At 41.2% G+C, this 5,818-nt stretch overlaps 1 pseudogene; it reads left to right on the top strand.

Moving 5' to 3' along the window:
• Nucleotides 1–283: 283 nt before the first annotated feature.
• On the top strand, nucleotides 284–5,411 carry LOC148018735 (uncharacterized; annotated as a pseudogene).
• The last annotated feature ends 407 nt before the right edge of the window (nucleotides 5,412–5,818 follow it).

Genomic DNA, 5,818 nt, shown 5'->3' with positions numbered 1-5,818 from the left:
AGTCAACGTGATGAACTGACGGTACAGGCTTATAGCTTCTCCTACACAAAGATTTCCATGAAAAACAAAACATGGAAATGCGTACGCGAGGCTACAAACACGAGGAGGGTGGAGAATCCAGGCGGCACACGGATCGAGACTCGAGTAGGGCGCAAGTAGACGCGGTTCGAGAGCATGCGGCTACTATATATGCACCTGAGCTGTGAAGTTATAGTTGTACCTGCGGTGTTTAGCGATCTTTGCATAGTCGACTTGTGGAAGTAAGAAATCACTGCGAGCCATCATGTCGACCATTACTCTCATCCCTACCATTACCCTCGTGATGATCCTGCTACATGTTGTGGCTGGCGGGCGTAGTACAGCCGATGCGAAGCTTTTCAGGGACGCCAAAGGTCTCTCTCTCTCTCTCTCTCTCTCGATTTTGCGTTCTCCTGTCTGTACTCTTTATCAGTAGTGTTGGTGTCACCGAAAGCATATGTTATTACACTCATCGTTCAATTTGCTGTCTTCTGTTAATCGCGTTATGGCACTGTAATAGGCTGCATTCTTGGGCAAATAATCGTGACTCATCTAGCACTTATTAAGTCTGCGCTTCCATTCCCTTCTTGTGTGTTGTTACAGCGGCCGACGTGGTGGATGAGATGCAGATTAAGCAGCTGGAGGTGACGGCGGACAAGGTGCACTGCCAATGCCCTTTGTTCAAGGACTCTTGCGAAAAGGCTCCTGCTGCGGTGCATGATGGCGTCTCAGCAGCAGCTAGTGATCCAGATCAACTAACGAAGCTACCTGCCACTCATCCATACTGCCGGTGCCCTTTGGTCGAGAAGTATTGCAACAACGTCGGCCCAGCCAGCGCTCCTGCTCCGGCCATGGTGTAAAATCTGTCAGTCTTAGATTGTTTGTTTGTTCGGTTTGGCAACGAGCTTGCAGTTGCCGTACGGAAGAGTGCCACTCTATCTGGTTGTATTGAACATCCTTCATTTCAACTGGTTTTTCTTTCATGCTTTGTGATAATGGATATTCCGCCGGCTTCTCCAAGTGATATTCTGTCGGAGTGCTAGGACTTAACCGATTGATGGTATCACTTGAACGTACCGAACGCCTTCCATCGTGTCTTGGTCTTCCTTCTAAACCCTAATTGTGTGAATGTCAACGTAATTCTCCAAGTCATGGACATGGTTTCGTGAAAGAGTACGAAGAGCATTTTATTTTGGCTTAGAGTCCACTTTCTTATGTATTAACGTTTCTCAAACGAAGCAATAATATATTAGGACCAAGTAAATTTCAGAGCTTTCAATATCTTGTAGAAGAACCACTGCATTTGCTACTATACTATGCTTTTGAAAATATCTTCCATATTGAATTTCTAGCTTTTGTTATCGAGACTAGAAACATTGCATCAACAAAGCCAAGCAACCACTCCAAAAATCCATCTGAAATTGTATTAAAGGTTTGGATAAAAATTTAAACGAGAATTGGTTCATACGTAGGATTAAGCTATTGCCAGACCAGACCATGGTTGTTGATCCCAAGATCATTCATCAATGTAGAATATTAGTGCAATTGGAAGTTAGATCTTGGCATAACCCTTTGTGCAACATATTAGACAATTAATTAAGTATGCCTCGCTAGTGTTAAATTATATGCTTCACACACTTTAGACCATTATTCAACTTTCGTATTCTCTCAATCTGGTTCTATTGTGTTGATATTTGGCTTTTCTCAAAGTTTGAGGCTCTATTGGCTCACATAGGCATGATTCATGGTAGCTTATTATCTATCAAATGTGTTCCTTTAAGCATGTTTGAAATTTTTGTATTCTTTAATGTTTTTCTTATAGAGATATTATTGCAAACTAGTTATCTTAAGGCAAAATTATAATTAAGAAACATTTAGATCTTATTCTAGCATGACATTTATTCGAATCTTAAAGAAGAAGAGATAAAAGTTAACCTCCACATTGTGATGCATAGCTCATAATTAAGACTTTTGATATTTTTCCACTCAAATATATCTCCAGACTAGTAGAATGTTATCTTCTTTTCTAAGGTTTCACCACTAAGAAAAACTTCTAGGTCCTAGGATAAAACCTTGATATACATATGAGTTAAGTATTTGAATATTAGAATAAGAATTTGAAAAATTTGTTGTACTTTGGAGAGGCACATAGCTTGGAGTAAATAAACTTCAAGGAGGATATGCAGAAATGAAAGTAGCCATGATGATTTCGAAGGATTCATTTTATCCAAAAATGATCTTCTAGTGTCCAACTAAAGATGATGAAAAATTAGATAATTAAAAAGAACACATTGTAGAAGGAAAGCACTAAGATGGATTCTTTGCATGGATTTTTCAAAAATTGCTTAATATATACATGAATAGTAAATAAGTGTATATATGAGATTTCGAGATGCACTACAAGGGTACACACATATAGCAACGCTAACTAGCGACGTTTTCTTTTCGGCGTCGGTATTAGCCTCGGTATTATCATTGGTATCTGCATCTTTAAAAACGTCGGTATTTGCGTTGGTATTGAGAAACGCAAATATCGACGTTTTTAAAAACGTAGATACCTTTAGCGACACAAATACCCACATTTTTTAAGACGTAGATACTGATGCTAATAGCCATGACTTACTGCGGTAAAATTTCACCGAAACCCGAACATTTGTTTCATATGAGCGCGCGAAGGCAGAGAGAAAGAAAGGATTGTGAGCAAGAGAGGGAGGTGAGCAAGGAAGCAAGCCGTGAGCCGCACGCGAGGACAGGAGTGTCGCCCGAACGAAGAGGTCGTGGAAGAAGAAGAGAGCATGACGATATGCCCTGTTTTGGTTTCTTTACAATCTTTGTTTTGCTTTGCAATGTAGGTTAGAAAGTGTTGGTTTGTCTTCGATCTTTGTGTTGCTTTGCAATGTAGGTTAGGAAATATTGAAAGAGAGAGAAATGGAAGCGAGTGTTTTCAAAAATTTTCTTGTGTTGGTTTTTATTCTTTACAATGTAGGTACGAAAATGTATGTGTGTGAGGACGGTTTAGAGCTAACCTCAAAGATAGATAAGTTTAGAGCCGACCTCAAAGATAGATAAGTTTAGAGACGAACTCAAAGAGATATGTATGAAAATTTAAGAAAAAGGACCTAAAATATATACAGTGGAGTGGTCCCAATATACAATATAGAATCTTTATTAAATTATCATTCCATTACATCGCGGTCAGGATGTCTAGCACTCACGACCAACATGGTGGTGATCATGAGGCTTGGCTCAATCAACGTGTCCCCTGTCGATGCACGCAAAGCAAATTGGCCATTCGTCGAAAACGTTGTTTGTCCATAGAGCATGTGCAATGGTATGGAGAGTTTTGAGTTGAGATAATCGACTAAGCAGTCTTGAATTACGAGATTGCGGTAAGTTCTCTCTCATTACGTACTATATGACATGTAACTGATTTAAGTATAACAGTTTGGGGTTATCTTAGAAGTTAGCTCCTTAACGTCCTTTATAGGGTCAGGGCCATGTCGATACATTACAGTTCACAGATCTCTTGCGTCCAGTAAGACGGGTTCGTCCACGCTCTATACAAATGCCTTCCGAGATAACTAACTATCTCATAGAAGGTGATAACTCTCAACCCCCTTCTATGGGTGAGAATGCTGGAGACATGGACGATCCTCCTACTTTTTTGGAGCCGGAGTTAGAGGACATGATCGAATGATTTCTTCCGACGGACTCGGAATCCCAAGATCCTTTAATTACGGAAGCTGCCATTCCATTGTATGATGGGAGTCGGGAATCCCGTTTGAAGACACTTCTTACATTGTTGAGCATACAAACAAAGTATGGATGGAGCGATGCGAGTGTGATAGAGCTATTAAGGTATATTATGATGTGTATGATTCTTTATTCAAAGCCATTAAAATGTGCTATATAGCACTCTAATAACGTGCTTCATTGCAATTTGTAGAACGTTGAAATCTTATATTTTTCCTATCCAAAACACGATGTCTGAGTCTCGTGACGATGCAAGACAAGTGCTGCGAAAGCTATGCATGGGTTATAATTGCATTCATGCTTGCCCCAATGATTATGTTCTCTTCCGGGGAGAGTTTGAATTGTTGGCCACATGTCCCAAGTGCGGTACGGATAGGTATCGAAATGAATTGCAAGGACAGATTGTTCCGCAAAAGGTTTTGAGGCACTTTCTGCTGATACCGCGTGTTCGTCACATTTTTCGGACCAAGAGTTTTGCGAATTTGACTACATGGCATGCGGAAAATCAATCCACTGATGGTGTACAGCGTACACCATAGCTGACTCAGAAGCATGGCATCACATTGACGAGACTTTCCTTGAATTTGCAAAGGAGGCGAGGAATATACGATTTGGTCTTGCCATGGATGGGGTAAATCCTTTTGGTTTACGTTCCAACTCCTATAGTGTATGGCCCGTGGTCCTTGTTAACTACAATATACCACCATGGCTTTCCACCAAGAAAGGACACCTTTTTCTCATCTTGCTTGTGCCTGGACGATACAAAGTCAAGAATATGGATGTCTACCTCTCTCCACTGATTGATGAGCTAAAAGAGTTGTGGGAGGGAATTGTAGTGGAGGACATGAGCAAACATATTGGTAGGCGATCCACAACTATAAGGAAAATTCTTACGTGGACCATGCATGACTTTCCAGGTTATGGAGAATGCTCTAGTAAAGCATGTTTTCTTATTTTGCTAGTTTTCTTTGAGCGATGTTGGTATTATGACATGCCTCATTGTACATGTGTGTTCTGTAGGGCTAGTCACGTCAGGTTACCATGCATGTCCTCTGTGTGGACCAAGGTTGGATTCTCGTATGTCAAAATCTATGAAGAAGATGGTATTTGAGGGACATCGAGTTGTTTTGCCAGAGGGTCATGTATGGAGAGAAGGATTTCTTGGTTGCCCTCCTGCGAGAATGAAAGCACTGAGCTGGTTTGATCGCAGGACGGTGGACCAAGACTCGCTTCCCAGTGGAATGTGACGCTTCTCAATTTTCTATGAGCTGACTTATTGGAAAAAACTGAAGATTAACCACCTTTTAGATCCCATGCACATTTTTAAGAATGTGGGTAGCTTGCTATGGGACCACCTCACTGGGCAGCGAGACACATTAGGAGCGAGGATGGATTTGAAAGCAGTAGGAAAGATGGAAACATATTAGCCTGTAAGTGGCATCGACGGTCGAGTGCAATTGCCGCACGCTGCTTGGGTTTTGTTTGGCAATGAAGTGCAACTAGTAAAGAAAAACATCAAGTCCTTTTGCACGCGGACTGGCCTAATGCATTCTCTCAAGACAGCATTCACAAAGGATGACCAATTGATAGGACTCAAATCCCATGATTGGCATAAGATGTGTCAGGTATGTACGATATGAGGCTGCGTATGGCATGACTCTACATATTAGATTTCAGAATCTCCGTTTGTTTATACACAATGTTAATTACATGGTTTTCACAGTTTGTATTGCCGATCGCAATCGGGGGGTCTCTGACATCGGAGGTACGGACAACCATTTACAAATTTTTTGAGTTGGTTCAGTTTGTCTCCCAAAAAGAGATTCACACATCATCGATTGAGTCCGCGAAATGCATGGCAGTAGAGAGTGCTTGTCTTTTGGAGAACTATCCTCCCACTAGCATGCTCACGATACAAACCCATCTTCTAGTGCATATTGTAGATGAATTGCAGGTTGCAAGTCCAGTCCATAGTCGATGGATGTTTTTCCTTGAACGCTTCATGAAGAACTTAAACGGATTTGTGCGACAACGTGCTCATCCTAAG

Source organism: Lygodium microphyllum, chromosome 20 (genome assembly GCF_053477565.2).
Source record: "Lygodium microphyllum isolate KBCC chromosome 20, Lygodium_microphyllum_v1.1.10, whole genome shotgun sequence".
Lineage (NCBI taxonomy): Eukaryota > Viridiplantae > Streptophyta > Polypodiopsida > Schizaeales > Lygodiaceae > Lygodium > Lygodium microphyllum.
The sequence above is the reverse complement of the archived record's forward strand: the minus strand, read 5'-3'. Positions and strand labels throughout refer to the sequence as shown.